Source organism: Physeter macrocephalus, chromosome 19 (genome assembly GCF_002837175.3).
Source record: "Physeter macrocephalus isolate SW-GA chromosome 19, ASM283717v5, whole genome shotgun sequence".
In the NCBI taxonomy this organism is placed as follows: Eukaryota; Metazoa; Chordata; class Mammalia; order Artiodactyla; family Physeteridae; genus Physeter; species Physeter macrocephalus.
The window spans coordinates 14,044,309-14,070,167 of NC_041232.1; the positions used below are offsets into that span (position 1 = coordinate 14,044,309).

Sequence of the window (25,859 nt, forward strand, 5' to 3'; positions counted from 1 at the left end):
CAGCAGCCATGGCTCACGGGCCCAGCCGCTCCGCGGCATGTGGGATCTTCCCGGACCGGGGCGCGAACCCGGTTCCCCTGCATCGCCAGGTGGACGCGCAACCACTGCGCCACCAGGGAAGCCCCTGTCCATAGGAGTTTTTAAAGACAGACTTTTCATAAGACTTAGTGCCTAAGCGTGAGAGCCACATACTGAAAACAGCCTTTGCCACTTGTCATTTCTTTCTTCTGAATTTGCCACTTGCTAAAACCCTATCAAGAGGCAATTTGAATGTATTACCGTTAAAATTTTTATCTTGGTGTTAAATGATTCGCTTGTTTATATCCCTTTGACAAAAATGTCACTTTAACAGTAATTATTTCATGTCATTAATACCTAATGAGACGCCATTAGAAAATTCTGTGGTGCCAGGTAATACGTGGTTGTAGCAGTTGCCCTGGGCATCTTACTCTGCTGGGAACCAGATTTACCAGTCTCCCACCACTTCACTTGAAATTCTCAGGTCAACTTTATTAAAGATTTTTTGGCACTTAACTGCTTCTGGTTAGAACTCCAAAGTAATGAAGCAAGTAAGAAATAGCAGTTGATGAGGAAGAAGACTTGGCTAAGACTAAAAGTATTGATTTTTCTCAGCAAAGGTTATTTCCTCAGTGAGCATTAGTTATCAGGGAAGATGCAGACAGACACTGGGGTCAGCCTCACTTTTTCCTTTAAGAAAAGCAGGGAAGTGAGAAAAGCCTGTTTTATCTTAATAATCTAAAAACAGTGTTTGTATGGGCTGTGACTCAATGCTCTGTTCAGATATAGGAATCAAAGCAGGTCTGTTGCAGAGTGCTTACAATCACCCAAATCTCAGAACAGGCAAACACGTTGAAATCAGCATCCCCTTTCAGCATTTCTCTGGCTATTGCTATTTTATGCCTTCATTGCCTTACTAGCAAATTAGGCAGGTTTCAATCTACCAGTTTCATAAAACCACATGATATTCAGGAAAATTGGCCCCGCAAGAGCTAAGATGAGAGGGCTGACACAAGGAGATGTTTGCTGTGGGAGTAATCAATTTAATTTAACGTGTAAGATAGTAATTGTCTTATTTCATTTGAGCTTGAATGTTTTTCAGTAAGCATTTACAAGTAGCTCCTCTTACTTAAATCTTACTCTGTTCACTTAGAGGCTTGGCTTCATGTCGCTCTTATTAACGTATATGCATTATTTAATACGTAAATGATTTCCTATCTGCTTCCTTTAAGTATGTGGTTTTTAATTGTAGAAGAGAATGTTTATACAGTTATACATGCACACACCAATATTTTTTTTCCCTGTTGATCTCTCTTATATCACCACAAAGCTTAGGAATTTATTTCCTTATCAGGTCTAGAGATCAAGGTCATTTTTGTTTCACAGGATGAACTAATGACCTTCCAGTCATTTCTGTGACATGGGAGAGTTTACCTTACCTGACAACGACTTTAGATTGGGCTGACTATATACTGCACTGAGAGTAGGCACCCAGGAAATGTTTGTTGAAAGAGTGGAATGCACATCAATAATGAAATTTACCAGCAAATTCATCCCATTCTGCTGCCTTTTGGAGGAGCAGAAAATATATATTTTATATACTAGAAAAATATAAGAATTTCTTTTATTTTTCTGTTGCTGATTTAGGTTTTCTATTTCTTATGTCAATTTTGGTAATTTGGATTTTTACAGGGGAAAAAAATTGAGTTTGTCAACATATTACTATGCAATTGTGTCGAGTATTCCCTTAATTTTGAACCTATTGTTTCTGGTAACGTATGCTCCTCCTCATTTCTGACTGTTTATGCATTTTTTCTCTTCTCCATGGATTATTCTAACAGTTGCTGTTTTTTAGTTTTGTTTGATTTTTCCAAAGAAACAGCTCATGCATTTAACAATTTTGCTGTTTTTATCCTGGCTTTTAATCTTGTTCCTTTTCCTAGTTTCCTTGAGGGTTTTGTTTTAGTTTCCTTGAATCTTAATTGCCTGCTTAGTTAATTTATTTTCCGTTTTTATGATACAGGCATTTATAGCCTGGGGGCTTTTGGATGTGTGTGGCCCTCCTCAAATTATATGCAAAATTCTTTGTATTTGCATTTTTTCTAGGGAGGGGATCTATTGTATCAGATTCTCAGAGGTATCTGATCCTAAAAGAGATAAAAATTACTGCTCTGGGACTATGTTAAAGTTGATTGCATCCTACAAGTTTTGATGTTTAATGTTTTCATTTTTATTTTTAGACTCAGTGTTTTATTTCTTTTTCGATCTGCCCTTTTTTTAATAAAGGAAAGTTCTCTTTGGATTTCAAGTCTCTTGGACTGTAATTTTCTCTTACTACACATAATCTAGTGATGATTGGGTTTTGCAAACAGTCTCCAAAGCCTTCAAAGCAAGGTGTATCCTATTTCCTAGTGCTGTCCAACAGAAGTATAATGTGAGCCATATAAATGTAATCTTATATTTTCTAGTAGCCACATTAAAAAAGTGAAGAGAACAGGTGAAATTACTTTAATATTTGTATTTAACCCCATATATCTAAATTTTCATGTTTCAACATGAAATATAGAAGTTATCGGTGAGATATTTAGCATTTTTGCAATGTCTTCAACATCCAATATTTATTTTATGTTTACAGTGTATCTAAATTTGGATGCTAAATTTTCAGTGGTTAAGGCAAAATGTAGTTGTATCAAAGCAAGTTGGATTTAACAGAAAAAAATATTGTATACTGCTTCTGGTTTTAAATTTAAAATTTTTAAAAATTAACTTGTCCCTGATAAATTTTTTTTATAAATTTATTTATCTTTTATTTATTTATTTTTGGCTGCGTTGGGTCTTGGTTGCTGCGCGCGGGCTTTCTTTAGCTGCGGTGAACGGGGGCCACTCTTTCTTGCGGTGTGCGGGCTTCTCATTGTGGTGGCTTCTCTTGTTGCGGAGCACGGGCTCTAGGCGCACGGGCTCAGTAGTTCTGGCTCACGGGCTTAGTTGCTCTGCAGCATGTGGGATCTTCCCAGACAGGGCTTGAACCCGTGTCCCCTGCATTGGCAGGCGGATTCTTAACCACGACACCACCAGGGAAGTCCCTTAAATTTTAATGAAAATTAAATAAAATTTAAAAATTAGTTCCCTCAGCCATGCTCACCACGTTTCCAAGTGTTCAACAGCCAGCCACACACTAACCTGCTGGACAGGGCAGTGCCAGCCTGTAAGATTTGAGATGGATTAATTCTGCCTAAAGTATATTTTCCATATCTTCTGTCTGGATCTCAACTCTGTCTCAGGCAGACAGGAGCCAAAATTTCCCACTGTGATATTGGGCTGTCCTTTTTTCTTTTGCCCTACATTATTGCTGCATAAAGGTTTATGATGTATCTCTGTATAATGACTATGCTGCATATATTTTTTGCTTTAAATTATCCTTTGATATGAATATTACCACCCCTATTTCTTTTTTTTTTTTTTTGGCTGTGTTGCATCTTCGTTACTGCACACAGGCTTTTCTCTCTAGTTGCGGTGAGCGGGGCTACTCTTCACTGCAGTGCAAGGGCTTCTCATTGCAGTGGCTTCTCTTGTTGCAGAGCACGGGCTCTAGGCGTGTGCGCTTCAGCTGTTGCAGCATGTGGGCTCAGTAGTTGTGGCACACGGGCTTAGTTGCTCTGCTGCATGTGGGATATTCCCCAACCAGGTATCAAACCTGTGTCCCCTGCATTGACAGGCAGATTCTTAACCATTGCACCACCAGGGAAGTCCCCCCTATTTCCTTTAATTAGAATTCTGGTGTTATATCTTTGACCAACTATTTATTTCCAAACTCTGTCATTTTGTGTTAGTTGTTCTTCATACAAATCATTGCGTTTCTTTGTTCCATAGAATTATAATCTCCTTTTAATAGGGTAATTTTTACCATTTGCATTTCCTATTCTGTGTTACCCTTTGACTTATCAGCCAGTTCTTAAAAATGCACGTATATATTTATTTGCTTCCTTTTACTTTTCAATTTTGCCTTTTTGTGTATGAAGTCTGCTTTTATCTTTCAAACATTTTGGAAAGAAACCTTCATTTTCAATTAGTGATTACAACAGTCCACAGACATTCACAATGCACTTCTTGCTCTACATGTACCCATTCTAATTTAAAAAAAAAAATCCTCTCATCCATCAGTCCCACCTCCACTTCCATCCTATTCTCTCAAGACTCACTCGGCTGTGTTCATTTCCTAGGCCCCAGGGAAATCTGTGAATCAGAGCAGAATTTTTGTTCATCTCTGTCCTCCTTTTACTTGGACGCTGCCCTTCAGTCTTGAGTAGCTCCCTTAGTTTCAGTCTTCTCTCCCTAAGAAATGCAGAAGCCACTTCACACCAGAACATTTTACCATCAGGTCCCCTCAGTCCCTGTCACAGAGAATCATAACATATCTGCAGAAAGAATCCGTTGATTCTGTCAACAGATACCCTGTGCCTCTAAGGTGCCAGCCCTGTGCTAGCGAATGAAGAGATACCCCACCCATATCCTGAGGGTCAAGGAGGCCAGTGTCTGTGACACAGTGGTCCCGCCTCTAAAGGAGACCCAAAAAGGAGCGCGCTTCCCAGCCCAGCCCGGGCAATGAGTAACCCCCATGCCTGTCTTCAATTTTGAGTCTTCTGGGCTCTGTCCCCAACCAGTTTCTGTCAGAGTGCCTCTGTCATAGGGCAGTCCAGTTCTGTCACCACAGCTGAGCCGTCCAGCACTCTGAGCTCCTATCTTGCTGACACCCTCAATTCCCTACCCCGAGGACTTTTTAAAAATTGAACTATAGTTGATTTACAATGTTGTGCTAGTTTCTGGTGTACAACAAAGTGATTCTGTTTATGTGTATACATATATATATATATTTTTAATATATACATTCTTTCCATTATGGTTTATTACAGGATATTGAATATAGTTCCATGTTCCACACAGTAAGTCCTTGTTGTTTATCTATTTTATATATTGTAGTGTATATATGTTAATCCCAAACTCCTAATATATCCCTCCCCCTCCCCCCCTTTTACCCTTTGATAACTGTAAATGTTTTCTATGTCTGTGAGTCTATTTCTGTTTTGTAAATAAGTTCATTTGTATATTTTAGATTCCACATATAAGTGATATCATGTGGTATTTGTCTTTCTCTGTCTGACTTCACTTAGTATGATAATCTCTAGGTCCATCCATGTTGCTACAAATGGCATTATTTTATTTTATTTTTTTACAGCTGAGTAGTATTCCATATTGTGTGTGTGTGTGTGTGTGTGTGTGTGTGTGTGTGTATGTATGTGTATGTCACATCTTCTTTATCCATGCATCTGTTGATGGACATTTAGGTTGCTTCCATGTCTTGGTTATTGTAAATAGTGCTGCTATGAACATTGGGATGCATGTATCTTTTCAAATTAGAGTTTTCTCCAAATATATGCCCAGGAGTAGGATTGCTGGGTCATACGGTAGTTCTATTTTTAGTTTTTTAAGGAACCTCCATACTGTTTTCCATAGTGGTTGCACCAATTTATATTTCCACCAACAGTGTAGCAGCGTTCCCTTTTCTCCACACCCTCTCCAGCACTTGTTATTTGTAGACTTTTTAATGATGGCCATTCTCACCAGTGTGAAGTGATACCTCATTGTACTTTTGATATACATTTCTCTAATAGTTAGCGGTGTTGAGCATCTTTTTATGTGCATTTTGGCCATCTGTATGTCTTCTTTAGAGAACTATTTAGGTCTGCTGTCTTCTTTTTTGATTGAGTTATTTGGTTTTTTGTTATTGAGTTATATGAGCTGTATGTATCAATATATTTTGTAAATTAAGACTTTGTTGGTTGCATCGTTTGAAAATATTTTCTTCCATTCTATAGGCTGTCTTTTCTTTTTGTTTATGGCTTTCTTTGCTGTGCAAAAGCTTAAAAGCTTGGGGCTTCCCTGGTGGCGCAGTGGTTGAGAGTCCGCCTGCCGATGCAGGGGACGCAGGTTCGTGCCCCGGTCCGGGAAGATTCCACATGCCACGGAGTGGCTAGGCCTGTGAGCCATGGCCGCTGAGCCTGCGCGTCTGGGGCCTGTGCTCTGCAACGGGAGAGCCCACAACAGTGAGAGGCCCGTGTACCACAAAAAAAAAAAAGCTTAACAGTTTGATTAGGTCCCATTTGTTTGTTTTTGCTTTTATTTCTATTGCCTTGGGAGACTGACCTAAGAAAACATTGGTATGATTTATGTTAGAGAATGTTTTGCCTGTGTTCCCTTCTAGGAGTTTTATGGTGTCATGTCTTATAGTTAAGTCTTTAAGCTATTTTAAGTTCATTTGTGTGTATGGTGTGAGGGAGTGTTCTAACTTCATTGATTTACATACAGCTGTCCAGCTGTGGGAAAGATGTTTTTGCCCGTATCAGAGAGGTGCCAGTGAGGGATCTCCATTATGGGCTCCATTATGGGCAAGTCTTCAAAGAACTCACCAAAGCACCCATGACACAGAGTCAGACTCACATGCCTGCCGAGACTGCGTTTTGTAACTTAAAGTAATAGTGATCAGAAAAGTTATGAGGCCTACCCTAAATTTTATCTAGGAGCAAGGGGAGAAATAACTCTGTAGAATAAATTTAAGGGGTCAGTGGAAAACAAAAATAAAGCTGCTTTAACGTGACCTCCCAAATGTTGTGCTTGTTCAAAGTATTAGTTACATTTGTATATTTTTTATCTTTTTTATTTATTTTTGGTTGTGTCGGGCCTTAGTTGCAGCACACGGGATCTTCGTTGCGGCAGGACCTTTCGTTGCCACGCGCAGGCTAATCTCTAGTTGTGGCATGTGGGTTTTCTCTCCCTAGTTGTGGTGCGTGGGTTCTGAAGTTTACAGCACACCGACTCTCTACTTGAGGTGCGTGGGCTCAGTAGTTGTGGCATGTGGGCTTAGTTGCCCCATGGTATGTGGGATCTCAGTTCTGCAACCAGGGATCGAACCCACGTCCCCTGCATTGGAAGGTGGATTCTTGACCACTGGACCACCGGGGAAGTCCCTAGTTACATTTGGAATGATGCTACACAGCAGTAAAATGACTAAAGCAGAGGATGTACACCAATGTAGATAAATCTCAAACCTAGAATGTTGAATGAAAAAAGTCACAGAAGGGTAAGTATAGTATGATACCACTTACATAAAGTTTGAATGGGCTTTCTCGAGTTGCAGCAAGCGGAGGCTACTCTTCGTTGTGGTGCGCAGGCTTCTCATTGCAGTGGCTTCTCTTGTTGAGGAGCACGGGCTCTAGGCACGTGGGCTTCAGTAGTTGTGGTGCGTGGGCTTCAGTAGTTGAGGCACGTGGGCTCAGCAGTTGTGGCTCGCGGGCTCCAGAGCACAGGCTCAGTAGTTGTGGCACACGGGCTTAGTTGCCCTGCGGCATGTGGGATCTTCCCGGACCAGGGCTCGAACCTCTGTCCCCTGCATTGGCAGGCAGATTCTTAACCACTGCACCACCAGGGAAGCCCCAGGGCTGTTTTTTTGTGGGAGGTCCCTGTGTAGCCTGTGTGAGTCTAATATTTTCGGTCCGAGGACTGTTTTTAGTGTGGATGCCTGCCGTGTCTTTCCTCGGTGTGTGCTGGCCGTTATCCCCTTGAAAGGGGGTGTGATTGGTATTGTGGTGACCAGAGCCTGCACTGGATGTTGAGCAGGGCCTCCTCTTTGCTCTGTGGTTATCACAGCCCTGTCGGGGGCAGGGACTGTCCCTCAGTTGTTGGAGCCCTCAGATCCGTTTCTGCTCTGCACTATGAGGTAGGTGCACTGGAGCACTTATGCTGGGGGAGAAGCCACTGAGGATTCCTCTACAGGAGCTGTCCACCAGGGACTGCACTCTGTAGTGTCACCTGTTACCTGATGTGCAGACTTACAGGTGAGCCCTGTTGTTGGCACTGCCCTCGGCCCCTCCTTAACGATGGGAGTACAGGCAATTGGCCTGAGCGTCCCTTGGGCACTGTGCTCACAAAGCCACCAGCAGAGATCTGTTGGCCCAGATCCACTGAGGCACTGGGACAACTGCAGTCACGCACCTGGACCCTCCACGGGGGCTATGGAATGGGCCCAGACCTCAGTCCCACCTCCGTGTGCGGGTGCAGGCAAAGCCCACAGCTGCTAATTTCAGACGCACCCAACCCCCGGAGCACCAGCAATCCACTCGGATGTCCCACAGGCGCTGAGCTTACAAAGCCACAGATGGCAGCGTAAATCTGCAGGTGGCACAACCGCTGGGACACTGCTCAGGTTTCAGCCCCGCGTCCGCGTGCAGGCAACCCACTGGTGTGGTGCGCTCCCAGCACTTGTAGAGGCGGAGCTGTGCCCCCTGTGAGAATGAGGCTGCTATGGCGGGGCCCCGCCCCTCCCTTCATGCACGTGTTAACAAGGGTGCTCCGATGGTGGACCCAGGCTCCATCCTGTGCATACCCCCAAGTTGCAGCCCAGCCCACACACCAGCCCCTTCAGGCTGTCTCCGCACAGTCAACCCCAGTCCTCTTTCCAGGTCTGTCCGCTGAAGCCAAAGTTGCAGCACCCAGCCCCATGTGCACCAGGAGACATGCGTCTGGGGCTGGGAGTGCAAGGAAGTGGCCAGGACCGTCTGTGCTGGTCTCTCTCTGTTCTGCGTGCTGCAGTCCAGCTGCTGCGTTCTCCTCTGAGCCTCTGAAGCTCCCTTTCTGTCCTGGCTGATCTCCCAGCCAGTGAAGGAGGTTTCCAGGGTGAGGGAACCTCTCCTCTTTCACAGCTCCCTCCCAGGGGTGCAGGTCCTGTCCTGATTACTTTTTATTTTTCTTGTGTCCTACCCAGTTGCCTGATGATCTTTCTTGCAACTTTGGTTGTATGAGATCTGCTGCCAGCATTCAGTAGGTATTCTGAGAGAATTGTTCTATGTGTTGTTGTATTTTTGATGTATTTGTGGGGGGAGGTGAGTTTCAAGCCCTTCTATTCCACCATCTTGACCTCCCCTCCCACTGAGGATTCTTCATGCCTCTTGGCATAGTCTCAGCCCTTGATCTGCTGGGAGCTGATTAACATGCAGATTCCCAGGCCACCCACAGGTTCTGGTCCAGTCAGTTGGGGGTAGGGCCCAGGAGTCTGCATTAAATGCTCTCCACACCCCAGGTAACTCTGATACAGAGGTCAGTAGACCGCAGTTTGAGAAATACTTGTCCAATTCAACTTTTTTGTACTAGGGCAATATGGGCAGGCAGGAGTTAGCAAAGGATACCTTAGTACATCAGACTGCCTTTACTCTGTTAAAACTTGGCATATTTTTTCTCCTATACACTTTTGTTAGATGAGCTCATTCTTCCCCACAACTCCCAAATCTGTAGCTATGGATTCCGTACTTCCATCTACCTACCACATAGTTCCACCAGGAAATCCACAGTCACTCTAGACTGAGTCCATCCTTCCTTCAAACTCTGTTCTTTCTCCTCCTCCTCATCAAGCCTGTACAAGCCTCCAGTCCAGCCTCACCCAGCCGGGGGCAGACACCAGAAGCCAGAAAACTACAGTTCCGCAGTCTGCAGAGTAAGCCCACAAATGCAGGCCAGACACTACTCTGGGACCAGCTGGCCCCTGGCCCTTGCAGGACAGGAGGGGAGTGCACTGCTGGGACACATAGGACATCTCCTATGGAGAACCACTTCTCCAAGGTTGAGCAATGTAACCAACCTGCCACATACATAAAAATACAAATATCAATTTAGACAAAATGAGGTGACAGAGGAGTATGTTTCAGACAAAGTAACAAGATAAAACCCCAGAAGAATAACTAAGTGACGTGAAGATAGGCAATCAACCCGAGAAAGAGTTCAGAGTAACACTCGTAAAGATGATCAAAGAACTCGGAAGGAGAATGGATGCACGGAGCGAGAAATTAAAATTTTGTTTTTTGGCCATGCCACGCAGCTTGCAGGACCTTAGCTCCACAACCAGGGATTGAACCTGAGCCACAGCAGTGAAAGCACTGAGTTCTAACCACTGGACTGCCAGGGAATTCCTAGAAGTTTTAAACAAATAATTAGAAAATATAAAGAACGAGCAAACAGAATTAAAGGAAACAAGTGGAATGAAAAATACACTAGAAGGAATCAGTAGTAGAATAAATGAGGTGGAAGAATGGATCAGTGAGATGGAAGACAGAGTAGCAGAAATCACTGCCACCAAACAGAGAAAAGAATGAAAAGAAATGAGGACAGTTTAAGAGACCTCTGGGACAACATCAAGCATGCTAATATTCACATTATAGGAGTTCCAGAAGGAGAAGAGAGAGAGAAAGGGCCTGAGAAAATATTGAAGTGATAATAGCTGAAAACTTCCCTAACCTGGGGGAAGAAAACAGTCACCCAAGTCCAGAAAATGCAGAGTCCCATACAGGATTAACCCACAGAGGAATCCATCACAACACACTGTAATCAAACTGACAAAAATTAAACAGAGAATATTAAAAACAACAAGGGAAAAGCAACAAATGACATACAAGGGAACACCCATAAGGCTATCAGATGATTTTTTTTCAGCAAAAACTCTGCAGGCCAGAAGGGAGTGGCAAAATATATTTAAAATGATAAAAGAGAAAAACCTACAAACAACCAAGAATACCCAGCAAAGCTCCCATTCAGAGTTGATGGAGAAATCACAACTTTACAGATGAGCAAAGCCAAAAGAATTCAGCACCAGCAAACCAGCTTTACAGCAAATGCTAAAGGAAATTCTCTAGGCAGAAAAGAAAAGGCCACAACTGGAAACAAGAAAATTACGAAATGGAAAATCTCACTGGTAAAGGCAAACATAAAATAAAGGTAGGAAATCATCCACACACAAAGCTAGTGGGGAGGTTAAAAGACAAAAGGGGTAAAATCATTTGTATCCACAATAAGCAGTTAAGGGATACAAAAAACAATTAGATGTAAAATATAAAAAAAAAAACAGTGGGCTTCCCTGGTGGCGCAGTGGTCGAGAGTCCGCCTGCTGATGCAGGGGACACGGGTTCGTGCCCTGGTCCGGGGGGATCCCACGTGCCGCGGAGCGGCTGGGCCCATGAGCCATGGCCGCTGAGCCTGCGCGTCGGAGCCTGTGCTCCGCAACGGGAGAGGCCTGCGTACCACACACACACACACAAAAAACAATAATCGAGGAGGAGAGTACAAATGCAGTGTATCTAAAATGTGTTTGAAATTAAGAGATCAACAACTTAAAACAAGCATGTATAAATATAGACTCCTATACAAAAACCTCACGGTAACCGCAAAACAAAAATCTACAATAGATATACACACAAAAAAGCAAAAGGAATCCAAACGTAACACTAAAGATCATCATCAAATCAGAAGAGAAGAGAACAAAAGAAGGGGGAAAAAAGACCTACAAAAGCAAATCCAAAACAATTAACAAAATGGCAATAGGAACATACATAATGATAATTACCTTAAATGTAAACAGCCTAAATGCTCCAACCAAAAGACACAGACTGGCTGAATGGATACAAAAACAAGACCCATATGTTTGCTGCCTACAAGAGACTCACTTCAGATCTACAGACACAAACAGACTGAAAGTGAGAGGATGGAAAAAGGTATTCCACACAAATGGAAATCAAAAGAAAGCTAGAGGTGCAATACTTATATCAGACAAAATAGACTTTAAAGACTGTTTCAAGAGACAAAGAAGGACTCTACATAATGATCAAAGAATTAATCCAAGAAGAAAATATAACAATTACAAATATATATGCACCCAACATAGGTGCACCTGCGAGTCACCTCAATATATAAGGCAAATGTTAACAGACATAAAAGGAGAAATTGACGGTAACACAATAATAGTGGGGACTTTAACACCCCACTTCTATCAATGGACAGATCATACAGACAGAAAACCAATAAGGAAACACAGGCCTTAAATGATACATTAGACCAGATGGACTTAATTGATATTTATAGGGCATTTCCTCTGAAAGCAGCAGAATACACATTCTTTTCAAGTGCACATGGAACAGTCTCCATGATAGATCACATCCTGAGCGACAAAGCAAGCCTCAGTAAATTTAAGAAAACTGAAATCGTATCAAGCATCTTTTCCAACCACAACACTATGAGGCTAGAAATCAACTACAAGAAAAAAAAAACTGCAAAAAACACAAACACATGGAGGTTAAACAATATGCTACTAAACAACTAAGGGATCACTGAAGAAATCAAAGAGGAAATCAAAAAATACCTAGAGAAAAGTGAAAACACAATGATCCAAAACCTCTGGGATGCACCAAAAGCAGTTTTAAAAGGGAAGTTAATGGTGATACAAGCTTATCTCAGGAAACAAGAAAAATCTCAAACAACCTAACCTTATGCTTAAAGCAACTAGAGAAAGAACAAACAAAACCCAAAGTTAGTAGAAGGAAAAAACATCATAAAGATCAGAGCAGAAATAAATGAAATAGAGACTAAAAAAAAAAAAAAATAGAAAAGATCAGTGAAACTAAAAGCTGGTTCTTTGAAAAGATAAACAAAATTGATAAATCTTTAGCCAGACTCATCAGGAAAAAATGGGAGAGGGCCCAAATCAATAAAATTGGAATGACAAAGGAGAATTTACAACCAACACTACAGAAATACAAAGGATCATAAAAGACTACTATAAGCAACAATATGCCAATAAAATGGACAACCTAGAAGAAATGGACAAACTCAGAGAAAAGTTTAATCTACCAAGACTGAACCAGGAAGAAATAGAAAATATGAAAAGACCAATTACCAGTACTGAAATTGAATCAGTAATTTAAAAACTCCCAACAACCAAAAGTCCAGGAACAGGTGCCTTCACAGTTGAATTCTACCAAACATTTAGAGTTAACACCTATCCTTCTGAAACTATTCCAAAAAATCACAGAGAAAGGAACAGTTCCAGACTCATTCTATGAGGCCACCATCACCCTGATACCAAAACTAGACAAGATATCACAAAAAAGGAAAATTAGAAGCCAGTAACAGTGTTGAACATAGATGCAAAAATTGTCAACAAGATACTAGCAAACTAGGACTTCCATGGTGGTGCAGTGGTTAAGAATCTGCCTGCCAGCGCAGTGGACACGGGTTTGAGCCCTGGTCTGGGAAGATCCCACATGCCACAGAGCAACTAAGCTGGTACGCTACAACTCCTGAGCCTGCTCTCTAGAGCCTGCGAGCCACAACTACCGAGCCCGCATGCCACAGCTAATGAAGCCTGTGCACCTAGAGCCCACGCTCTGCAATGAAAAGCCTGCGCACTGCAACGAAGAGTAGCCCTTGCTCACCGCAACTAGAGAAAGCCCATGTGCAGCCACGAAGACCCAGTGCAGCCATTAAAAAAAAAAAAGATACTAGCAAACTGACTCCAACAATACATTATAAAGATCATACATCATGATCAAGTGGGATTTATCCCAGGGATGCAAGGATTTTTCAGTATCCTCAAATCAATCAGTGTGATATAGCACATCAACAAACTGAAGAATAAAAACCATATGATCATGTCAATAAATTCAGAAAAGGCAAAATTCAACATCCAGGGCTTCCCTGGTGGCGCAGTGGTTGAGAGTCCGCCTGCCGATGCAGGGGACACAGGTTCGTGCCCCGGTCCGGGAGGATCCGGCATGCCGCAGGGCGGCTGGGCCCGTGAGCCATGGCCGCTGGGCCTGCGCATCCGGAGCCTGTGCTCCGCAACGGGAGAGGCTGCAACAGTGAGAGGCCCGCGTACCGCCAAAAAAATAAAAATAAAAAATTCAACATCCATTTATGATAAAAATTTCTTCAGAAAGTGGTCATAGAGGGAACCTACCTCAACATAATAAAGGCCATATATGACAAACCCGCAGCTAACATCATTCTCAATGGTGAAAAGCTGAAAGCATTTCCTCTAAGTCAAGGATGCCCACTCTCGCCACTTTTTTTTTTTTTTTTTTTTGTGGTATGTGGGCCTCCCTCTGTTGCGGCCACAAAAGGAATCCAGATTGGAAAAGAAGAAGTAAAACTGTCACTGTTTGCAAGTGACATGATGCTATACATAGAAAATCCTAAAGACACAACCAGAAAACTATGAGAGCACATCAATGAATTCAGTAAAGTTGCTGGATCCAAACTTATTATAGAGAAATCTGCTGCATTTCTATACACTATCAACAAAATATCAGAAATTAAGGGAACGATTCCATTTACCATTGCATCAAAAAGAATAAAATACTTAGGAATAAACCTTACTAAGGAGGCAAAAGACCTGTACTCCAAAATCTATAAGATGCTGATGAAAGAAATTGAAGATGACACAAACAGATGGAGAGATATACCATGTTCTTGGATTGGAAGAATCAATATTGTGAAAATGACTATACTACCCAAGGCAATCTACAGATTCAAGGCAATCCCTATCAAATTACCAAGAGCATTTTTCACAGAATTAGAACAAAAAATGTTTAATTTGTATGGAAACACAAAAGACCCTGAATAGCCAAAACAATCTTGAGAAAGAAGAACTGAGCTGGAGGAATCATGCTCCCTGACTTCAGGCTACACTACAAAGCTACAGTAATCAAAACAATATGGTCCTGGCACAAAAACAGCCAAACAGATCAATGGAACAGGATAGAAAGCCCAGAAATAAACCTACAGACTGTGGTCAATTAATCCACAACAAAGGAGGCAAGAATATACAATGGAGAAAAGACAAGTCTCTTCAATAAGTGGTGCTGGGAAAACTGGACAGCTACATGTAAAAGAATAAAATTAGAACATTCTCTAACACCATATATAAAAATAAACTCAAAATAGATTAAAGACCTAAATGTAAGACCAGATACTCTCAAACTCCTAGAGGAAAAACATAAGCAGAACACTGTTTGACATAAATCACAGCAATATTTTTTTTTGATTCATCTCCTAGAGTAATGGAAATAAAGACAAAAATAAACAAATGGAACCTATTTAAACATAAAAGCTTTTGCATTGTAAAAGAAAACCATAAACAAAATGAAATGACAGCCTACAGACTGGGAGAAAATATTTGCAAATGATGTGACCGACAAGGGATTAATTTCCAAAATATACAAACAGCTCATACAGCCTAATATCAAAAAAAAATCTAATCAAAAATGGGCAGATGACCTAAATACACATTTCTCCAAAGAAGACATAAAGATGGACAACAGGCACATGAAAAGATGCTCATCATTGCTAATTACTAGAGAAATGCAAATCAAAACTACAATGAGGTATCACCTCAAACCAGTCAGAATGACCATCCTTTAAAAGTCTATAAATAAATGCTGGAGAGGGTGTGGAGAAAAGGGAACCTTCCTTTTCTGTTGGTGGTAATATAAATTGGTGCAGCCACAATGGAAAACAGTATTGAGGTTCTTAGAAAACTAAAAATAGAACTACCATATGATCCAGCAATCCCACTACTGGCTATAAATCTGGAGAAAACTGTAATTTGACAAGATACATGCAATGCACCCTGATGTTCTTAGCAGTATTATTTACAATAGCCAAGACATGGAAGCAACCTAAATGTCCATCGATAGATGAATGCATCAAGAAGATGTGGTATATATACACAATGGAATATTTACTCAGGCATAAAAAAGAATGAAATAATGCCATTTGCAGCAACATGGATGGACCTAGAGATCATATTAAATGAAGTAAGTCACAAAGAGAAAGACAAATATCATATGATATCACTTATATGTGGAATCTAAAAAAATGATACAGATGAATTTATTTGCAAAACAGAAACAGACTCACAGACATAGAAAACAAACTGATGGTTACCAAAGGAAATAGTGGGGGCGGGGAGCTAAATTAGGAGTTTGGAATTAACATATACACACTACCATATATAAAATGGGTAAACAACAAGGACCTACTGTATAGCGCAGGGAACTATACTCAATATCTTGTAATAACCTATAATGGAAAAAATCTGAAAAGGCATATATACACACACACATATGTGTGTGTGTGTGTATGTGTGTATCTGAATCACTTTGTTGTCCACCTGAAACTAACACAACATTGTAAATTAACTACTCTTCAATAAAATAAAAACAACAAAACATGCACAATAAACAAAGCCTGGGAACCAATGTACTGTGGTATTACAGTAGTGCTGTCAGTGCATTTCACCTCCCCTTACCCTAACCTGAGAACACTACATTGAATAGGATTCTGAAGTCCTGTCTGAGCTCACAGGAAAGTGTGCAATGATTGATTAGTGATGTCTGCACAGGTGCAGGACCTCAGTGGAGGCTGGGCTGCATTCACCTGCCATCTTTAATGAGCATTATTATCAGCAAATACACATTTCTAGGTCTGATTTTGAGATCCAGGCAGTTCCTTGACCACCGAGCCCACAGCTGCTCACAAACATGCCTGAAGGCAACAAGAGAGGGAAATCAGGTGCAGCCACACCCACTGCAGAACACAGCTCATTGTAAGGACCTCAGAGATGGCCTCAAAGATGGATGCAATCATGTTATCATAAAGTAGATCCCACTTTCCCAGGGGAACAATGTTACACTTGGTGCACGGCCAATGACTGGGCCCCAAGCAAACCAAAATAGGACACAAAGTGGCACTATGTACACAATTATAAAATGTAAATAGCATCTAAGATCTTTTTAACCCCCACCCTCACTGCTCTGCCAAAGAACCAATTTTTGCCCCCTTAGGGATGACGCTGCCCTTTTACCATGAGAATGCATGGACTAGACTAGGTCGGGAGTAATTTCTAAGAAGCTGCCTCCTTCAGGGAGAGATACTGATCACTGAGAAGGAGGGAGGAAGGGAGATTCACTTGAACTGTTTACCTTTGGAGTCCTTTGAACTCTGTAGGTATATTGCCTATTCACCAATGAGTTCCAAAAACTTAAAACCATCACCGCTATCATTTCAAAGAGAAAGGGCATTTTCTAATCACCACGGGAAAAATAAAAAGACACCGTCACAGAGTATAAGACCATCTTTCCCCATAAAGAAGAGGTGGCAACTTTACACTGAATAAGAAACAAAATGTACAGTAATATTTTTGTGTGCTTTTTTCTAATGCAAAAATAAAACTTTTATTTTGCAATATTACATTGCATGTAATAGTCTTCTTAATCAAAGGTTATTATTTGGGGGGAACTCTTAGGTGGTATAACGAGTGTATCTGAGCAGGACGCTATGGGGCCTTCCTGGGACAGACCCTTCCCCCATCTCCTCTGCTTTAGCTCCTCCCTGAAGTGCCTGGATAACAGTATCTGATGCACATTCCCTGGGTTGTTTTTCAGCTCCTAAAACCACCACCAAATGGAAGAAATTAACTACGTGATGATCACAAGCACGTAGCCCCAACCTTCTGGCACCTAAGGATTGATCACCGTCAACCAGTGTGCACGAGCTGATCATGTACCCTGGGAAGAACCCCCCTCACCTGGCTTTTAAAATGCTTTGCTGGGCTTCCCTGGTGGCGCAGTGGTTAACAATCTGCCCGCCAATGCAGGGGACACGGGTTCGAGCCCTGGTCTGGGAAGATCCCACATGCCGCAGAGCAACTAAGCCCGTGCACCACAACTACTGAGCCTGCGCTCTAGAGCCCACGAGCCACAACTACTGAAGCCCGCCCACCTAGAGCCCGTGCTCCGCGACAAGAGAAGCCGCCGCAATGAGAAGCCCGTGCACGGCAACGAAGAGTAGCCGCCGCTCGCCACAACTAGAGAAAGCCTGTGCACAGCATCGAAGACCCAACACAGACAAAAATAAATAAATAAATAAATAAATAAGCAATCATTAAAAAAAAATGCTTTGCTGAAAGCCTTAAGGGAGCTCAGGGTTTTGGGGCACAACCACCTGTCCTCCTTCTATTGACACCTTTACAATAAAGCTGTACTTTCCTTCACCACAGCCAGGTGTCAGGAGATGGGCTTTACTGCTTACGGGTGAGCAGACCTGAGTTTGGTAAAACTCGTGTAATTTATTCTGGCCAGTTATTTTCATATCATTGACTGAAAATCCATTTTCCTCTATGAATGTAGGAAACACCCACAGCTCCTTCATTGACCTTTCAGAGTTTTAACTATTCTGGGCAAAGCTAGAAAAATTCAGGAACCAGGCCTGTAGGTCTCTGGCTATTTCTCCTGCCTTCTCACTTCAGGGCCTTAACAAAACAAAAGTAGTGACTACAGGTCTGAGTTCCAACCAGCAAGTGTTACAGTGAATACATATTTCTTCAACTAATTTATTTTTAAAAGACAAAACCAAAAAACTAATCTCCTCCAGGTCCAGGCACTTTAAGAGCTTGTTAAGGTCTCAAAATGGCCATGTGAAGTAGATAGTACATCACCCACCTCACAAAGGAGACAGTTAAAGCTCAGAGCAGTTAAGTGACTTGCCCAGGATCACACAGCATGAAAGAAGTAAAGACAGATTCAAACCCAGCTCAGCCAGGTGGCCAGGCTCACTCACTCAGGATGCATTCACGTGGTGCTCACTCAGGGCTGGCTCCCTTCTCGAATTTCTGCTCCTGACGGGTCCTGCCAGGAGTATGCCAGCTGAGGGAGAAGGGACAGTCAAGAGACACAGGCCTGGAATCGTTTGGGCTGGAAGCAGGGTCAGACACTGGCCCATCCTTGGACTCGGTGCTGCTTCCAGCACACAACCCGAGTCCAGCTGGGCTTCTCCATAAATACAACACCCTGTCAGGGCCCCTGGTCCAGGTACCAGTGAAATCCAACCTAAAGAAATGGCTCAGGGGACACCAGGCCCCACAGGGTTGATGAGCAGAAAGGGCCTCTACCGATACAGGCATTCAAAACCCACTAGGCCACGTCCCGTGTACCGCCCCCTCTACCCGGCCCTGAGCCTGGAAACCTTTTCTTAAATATTAAAACGTGGCCTCTAAGCTGGGAGATTAACCGAGATGAGACGCAGCCTTTTTATCTCAGGTAGGAGTTTCAGAGGCCCTCCTGGTGGAACTGTAACAAGATCCCTCCATGAGGGAACTAATCACCCTGAAAGCTCTGGAGGGTGGAGGGGAAGCCAGGAGCAGAGAGACAGCCCCACCCAGCCCAGCCTCATTCCCCACAGTGACCCAAATGAGGGGAAGAAATCTACCTGCTGCAAACCTGGGCCTCAGCCTCCCCGCAGATGCAGAGCCCAGAGCTGAAGACTCCGAAGGCAAGCTATGGCCCAACCCATGTCACAGATGGGGCTCATCAAGTAACGCTCAGTAAGCCATCCAGGGCCCAGGATGTGCAGGGTCCTCTTGCAGTTGTAATAACCAGCGTGGTTGGCCTACCACCCAATCTGCAAGGTGATCCAGGAGCGTGCTGGACTCGGAGAGTTAAAGAGTCAGGGGTTTTGTGAGTCGGTAGTTGAACTGTCGGTAGCTTGAAATCAGCCACCACAATCCTTCTCCCAGCAATTTTTTTTATGGCCCAGATTGCGGGCGTCCTTTGAAAGCCCACGTGCCTGGGTTATCATGATATGAAGGCAGAAGGAGGTAACTGAAAGAATTTGAACTTTAGAACCCCAAAGACCCGTGCAGCGTCCCAGCGCCTCAGCAACTAACTCTCTGCAGGTGCTTGATTGAGTCACGTGACTGCTCTGACCCGTGCTGTCCTCCTGAGTTGAAGCGAGAGAGGATATCTACCAGCAAGGCTGCTTCCAGAATTAAATGAAATAAATGTTTGTAAAGCATACACAGGGAGGGGCTTGCTGCAGGGCATGGCGGCTGATGAAATTGACACGGGGGTCATTTTCAGGCCAATCCTCCCCACCGAATTGTGAGTCTTGCAAAGGCAGGTTCTGTTCCTGGCACAAGGTAGGTGCTCAGTGAATTCTAATTGAAGGAAATCAACACCAAGGCATTAACAACTGCCTTTCTCACCTCCACTCTCCCGGGGTGGCGGGGGCCGTCAGCTCTGTTGCCTGCAGCGGAATAATGTTTCTTGAGAGGAGCCAGTAGAATGGGCGCTCATCTGGGCAGTGCCCTTCAGAAGCCAGAGGCGTCAGGGGACCTAAGCCACCATTCGAATCAATACCTCTTATCATAAGAGGCACACAGGGGCCAGCCGGTCTGGTTTTTTAATTATAATCCCCATTTCCCAACGAAACATACACTGTGCCATCTGCACGAGTCTGCGCAAGCCCTTCCCTCTACTCGGAATACGTTCCCTCCCCTGCTCTGGGAGTCCTGCGCATCCTTCAAGGCTCAGCTCAGGTATCTCCTGCCCAGTGAAGCTTCCCTGCAGAGGAGGGAACCTCCCTCTGGTTAGGGACACGCCGACCTTCTCTGCTCGAGGCTGAGACACAGGCTCCAGACACACAAACCTGGGATCCCATCCACTTGGGTGACTTTGAGCAAATCATGTGATTTCCCAGAGGCTTGAGTTTTGGAAAAACTCCCCAGAACTACCGCAGGCCTTGAACAAAAGTATGTAAAGCACAGGACCTGGGACTTAGTGAGCCCTTGATAAATGGGACTTGTTATTTTTACTGAGGACAAGGCCCATATTCTCCAACTCTACACCCCACTCCCCAACACACACTCAGACACGCACACGCACGCATGCACACGAGCACACACACGTACACGTATGCTCACACACGCAGGCCTCTCTGCACACACAGGATGCTCAGCGTGCCCTGGTTGGTGAGTGGCTGGTGGTGCAGGACAGCAGAGGGCAAGCAGCACACCTGGTCTCCAGCAAGCACCTACTGTGTGCCAGAATCACACATTGAGAAAAGTGGGGATAAAGGGATGAGCTGGGGCGTCTGGACACGAGGGAGGCCGCTTTGCAAAGGGAACAGGTGGGACTTGTTAGATGCCTACTGTATTCCCAGTCCTGGGCCTGATACAGTGGGGAGTACAGGAGACCCGGCTCCTGCCCCTAAAAGGACAATAAAGTCAAGTCATAGACACAAGACATACACACAGCTGTCTAAAGAGCGGACCCCTCAAGTGCTCCAGGCTGGCCAGATTCTGTGGGTCTCAATGCCCTGGGCCTGCAGAGCGAGCCGGGCCAGCGGGTGTGGAAGAGGCGAGGGCACTGAAAGTAAATAAAAAGTAATTCAATTAAAACTAGGGTGTTATTTGGGATCTAAAAAAATGGTACAAATGAACGTATTTATGAAACAGAAATAGAGCCACAGATGTAGATAACAAACTTATGGTTACCAGGGGGAAGGGGGGAGGGATAAACTGGGAGATTGGGATTGACACATACACACTACTGTATATAAAATAGATAACTAATAAGGACCTACTGTATAGCTCAGGGAGCTCTTCTCAATACTCTGTAATGGCCTATATGGGAAAAGAATTTTAAAAAAGAGTGGATATATGTTTTTTTAAAAAAGATTTGAAATATCAATACATTGGTTTAGAACAGTGGGGAAAAAAATTCGGCTGTGTCTCTCAGAAGGTCAGAACCTTGTGGGCAAGGAACCTGGTCAGAGCTCGGCTTTTGGAGGCAGACCTGGGTTCGGATCTCTAGTCTGCAACTTGCTGAGTGGGTGCTGTGTGACCCTGAGCAACTGACCTCACCTCTCTGGTCCTCTCTCCTGCCTCTGTAAAACGGAGGTAAGCAAACTACCGACTTCAGAGAACTATCCTGAGGCTCTAAGAGTAAATACACGCAATACACTGCTTGATGAGTGAAAGTTATTTCTCAGAACCACAGGAAAGCACCTCAGGGGTTTGACGGAGACCAAGAACGCTGGGGCGGGACTTGAGCAGAGTCACCCAGCGGGGTAGAGAGCCAAGGAGCCCAAGCCTCCAGGTTCCGAGCCTGGCCACCTCCCTCCACCCGCGGGGCCAGGGAGCCTGACTCACCTTGTCCCCAGGCGCGAGGTGGGGCTCCCGGCTCTCACCTAGCGCTGCAGGCGGCCCACACCCGCCACCCGCCTTTCATCTCCCCTCCCCGTGGCTCCGGGCGCTGCTTTCCCAATTGCCCAGGTGACGCCAGGGCCCGGGCTCTCGGCTTCCGCGGGGTGCGGGTCGGGCAGGTGCGGCCGCTGCCAGGTGAGGCCGCTGCCAGGTGAGGCCGCCCCGCGGGAGGCCTGCCCACCGCGCCGCTTCGCCTCCTCCCGGTCTGTGGCGCCATCTGCTGGCCTTCCCTGGAAGGACACAACCTCAGTTCTGACTTCTGCCTCAGCTCAACAAATTAATGGGTATGGTGTTAGGTGTCCGGGATTCGCACCATCCCATGCTCTCCAGGAATCTGCAGACTACCAGAAAGCTCGGATGTAGAGAAGACAAGCAAAGAAAAAGATGCAAGTTGCAATCACTCTTTGTTCAGATACAGAATAACTTTAGTTGGGGAGGTACCAGCCCATTCTCTCTGAGGAGATGACAGGGGAAGACTTCAAAGAAACCCAGAAAATCTCCACGGAAAGAGGGTGAAAGTAATCCACGCAGTGGAAACAGAATGTGCAAAGGCCCTGAGGTAAGGAGATACCTGGCTTTTTAAAGATAGTGAAAAGCCCAGAGGCTGGAACATAATGGCTGTGGTATGAATGAAATAGGTAGAGATCAGATAAGACCCTCTATCTATACTCTCACTGTTCCCACGAGAGAACCAAGAACCAGGGAAAGGACTTGCCCTACTTGCAGAGTGAGGCAGTGACAGCCAAGCCTAGAGGACTCCTAGCCCAGAGCTCTTTTCACCACTCCACCACCCTCTCCAGCCTTGACTGCTGTTGGTGTCCGAGAATCCATTCATTCATTCATTCAACGAACATTTCTTGAGCAGCTATTATGTGCCAAAGACTGCTAAGCATTAAGGACAAAATGGTAAATGAGATATATTCCTTGAGATCCTCCTAATGTAGTGAGGGCATCAAACCAGTCTAGGAAGATTAGAGAACGTTCCCCATCACTCACAAGAGACAAACCCAAAGGAATGAAACTCTAATGGTGGAAATCTGGGACAAGTAGAGGCCAATAGAGAAGACATCTCGGGAGTCTTCAAAGCATACCATTGGAACCAATTATTTTAATCAATTTCTATCCCCACTTTTTTGCAGAAATGAAAAATTAGGTCACAGAGGGATTGAGTCAAGATACTCAGCTGGATCTCTACTGAGATGCCAGAATCCTGGTGGCTGATTCAGCTCAGGGGATATGTTAGTAATAGGAGTTCACCCCAGTTCCCAGAGGAGAGAACTTGTCCTCAGCCTTCTGCAAGAGGGTCCTCTACACATAGTGGGCCAGTCAGGCCGATGGGGCTAGTGTGACCCAACCCCACCCTCCTCCTCTCATCATCATTATCATCATCATTTGGACTCATCATCATTGGCATTATTCAGAATTTACTCTGAACCAACTCTCAAGTCCTTATTTATTAAACCAAAGAAGGTTTATTGATCACCGTCCCTGTCCCAGCATTGCATTTGGGGTTGGGACACACTTAGAAAGGTAAAAGCCACCCTTGAACAGCTCATGGAAGAGGCAGGTTGATATTTAAACAAATCACTTCAACCTGGTGTGAAAAAAAGTGCTGCAATGGTGGTACTTTCCACTTGGGAAGAAGCACAGTAAGACCATGGATTCATCCTGCCTGAGGAGGTCTTGAGAGAGAAGTCCTGTGTGAACCACAAAAACCTTCATCTGAACCTCCAGTCCCGTAGTTCTCAAAGTACTACATACTTTGAGTAGTTCTCAAATGCTGTCCTGAAGGAGCAGCATTTTCACCACTTGAGGACTTGTTAAAAATGCAAAATCTGAACCTGAAACTCGGGTGGGTCCCAACAATCTGTGTTTTAACATCTCTCCAGGTAATACTAATGCTCCCTGAAGACTGAGAACCTCTGGGTGAGGCAGAAAGATGCAGAGGAGCCTGTAAATCTGCATTTTCAACAAGCATCCATGTAATTTTCCATGATCCCAATGTCTGGGAACAGTACTGAGGTTGAAATTACTGATTTTTCTTTTTACCCAACTTTTACATTCCCTTTTACTTCTTTTGTCTCAGAATTGTTGTCTCATCTTAATTCTGTGAGTGTATTTGTTTTCATACACTGTCAGGACCACACCAAAAAGAACAAATGTGGTCAAATAGGGGATAGAGTGTCCAAAGGTTCATTTGCCTGGGATATTCCTGTTTTAACACTGAAAGTCCCACGTCTTAGAAAAACCCTTAAGTTTTGGACAAACCAGGAGAGTCATCCTATGTGGGCATTTATATATGACTAAATCATAATGCAAAATGCTGAGAAAAAATTTCCAATTATAATATCTACAACCTTTTTACACCAGTCCGAATCCTACCCCCAATTTTGTAATCATCATTTATGGTTCCTATTTTTGATCCACTTTAATTAACAAAACATAGGCAAAATGTTACACATTTCATTTTTATGTCCACTGGACTTAAAAATATCATTAATGGGGCTTCCCTGGTGGCGCAGTGGTTGAGAGTCCGCCTGCCGATGCAGGGGACACGGGTTCGTGCCCCGGTCCGGGAAGATCCCACATGCCGCGGAGCGGCTGGGCCCGTGAGCCGTGGCCGCTGAGCATACGCGTCCGGAGCCTGTGCTCCGCAACGGGAGAGGCCACAGCAGTGAGAGGCCCGCGTAGCGCAAAAAAAAAAAAAAAAACAGCAGGGAGAGGCCCGGGTAGCGCAAAAAAAAAAAAAAAAAAAAATCATTAAAACTTGACTGTGAGGTCGAAAATGAACATTCTATGATACAGCAATTCACTCTTAGGAGAAACTTCGTGAGAAATTAGGTGGAAGAAAGTTCCTTGCAGCACTGCTGATAAGGAAACAACCAAAGTTATCAACAGGAGAATGGACCACTACATGGTACCGAAAAATAAATGAACCAAAGCTATTCCTGTCAACATGAATATCTGAGAAACTCAGTGTTGCAAGAATAATGCGTGTTACAGAAGGCTGCATCTAGTACCCAATTCATATAAAGCACAAGTGACTGCAAAGAGAGCTGGATACATCTGGATATACATGGATGAATAATATGTAACAAAAGTATCAAAGTAGACACAAGAATGATGAACAGGACAGGATTCTCTCCAGAGGCAGGGAGGAGAGGGCACAGAGAATGGGAGCTGCAGGAGGGTTTTAACTTTTTTTTTAAACTCTTTTTTTTAACTGCATGTTTTATTTCTTAAAGCTGAGACACATGAAAAAAGTCATTTTATTCTCCATACTTTTTGACATGTCTGAAATCTTTCATAATTAGTGTGTGCATACTCTATGGTTTGCACCATGCTGCTTTAAACACAAAGTCTCCATGACGTGAATAAAATTTGAAAACATCTAGGCTGATGAATACAAACAGAGTTTCTATGCTGTATGGAGTTTGAATCTTTTCTTCTCTTTTTTTGGCCATGGCACGCACGCGGGATCTTAGTACCCTGTCCAGGGATCGAACCCCGGCCCCCTTCAGTGGAAGCGTGGAAACCTAACCACTGGACTGCCAGGGAAGGCCCTGTATGCTTTCTTAAAGAAAAGATCTGTGCATTCCGTGTTCATCACTGAGTTCCCCCTGCCTAGCAGAGAGCTTCACACCTTGTAGACCCTCAATTAACGTTTGCAAACGAGTAAGTATTGAATGAAACTCTTCACTGTATAGACGAGAAAGCTGGGGCTCACAGTGAAATGGTTTAGCTCAAACCAGCTGCTGATATAGAGGGAGAACCCAGGCCCAGCACTGACATCCTAAAATTCTCCAGATGGTTCCTGCACTAGCACTTCTCAAAATGTGTTCCCCCGCTCTGTTTAATTTGGGCAGGGCCAGCAGTAAACCTGCACAGCCTTGCCCCAATTCTCCTGTTCTCTGCCCTAATATAGCCC

General features: G+C 43.9%; 1 long non-coding RNA gene across 1 annotated transcript; it reads left to right on the forward strand.

Moving 5' to 3' along the window:
• The first annotated feature begins 3,519 nt into the window (after positions 1-3,519).
• LOC129391574 (uncharacterized) lies at positions 3,520-17,931 on the forward strand. Its single transcript, XR_008615928.1, has 3 exons — positions 3,520-4,958; positions 8,834-8,889; positions 17,334-17,931. It is a non-coding gene; the product is annotated as an uncharacterized lncRNA (long non-coding RNA).
• The last annotated feature ends 7,928 nt before the right edge of the window (positions 17,932-25,859 follow it).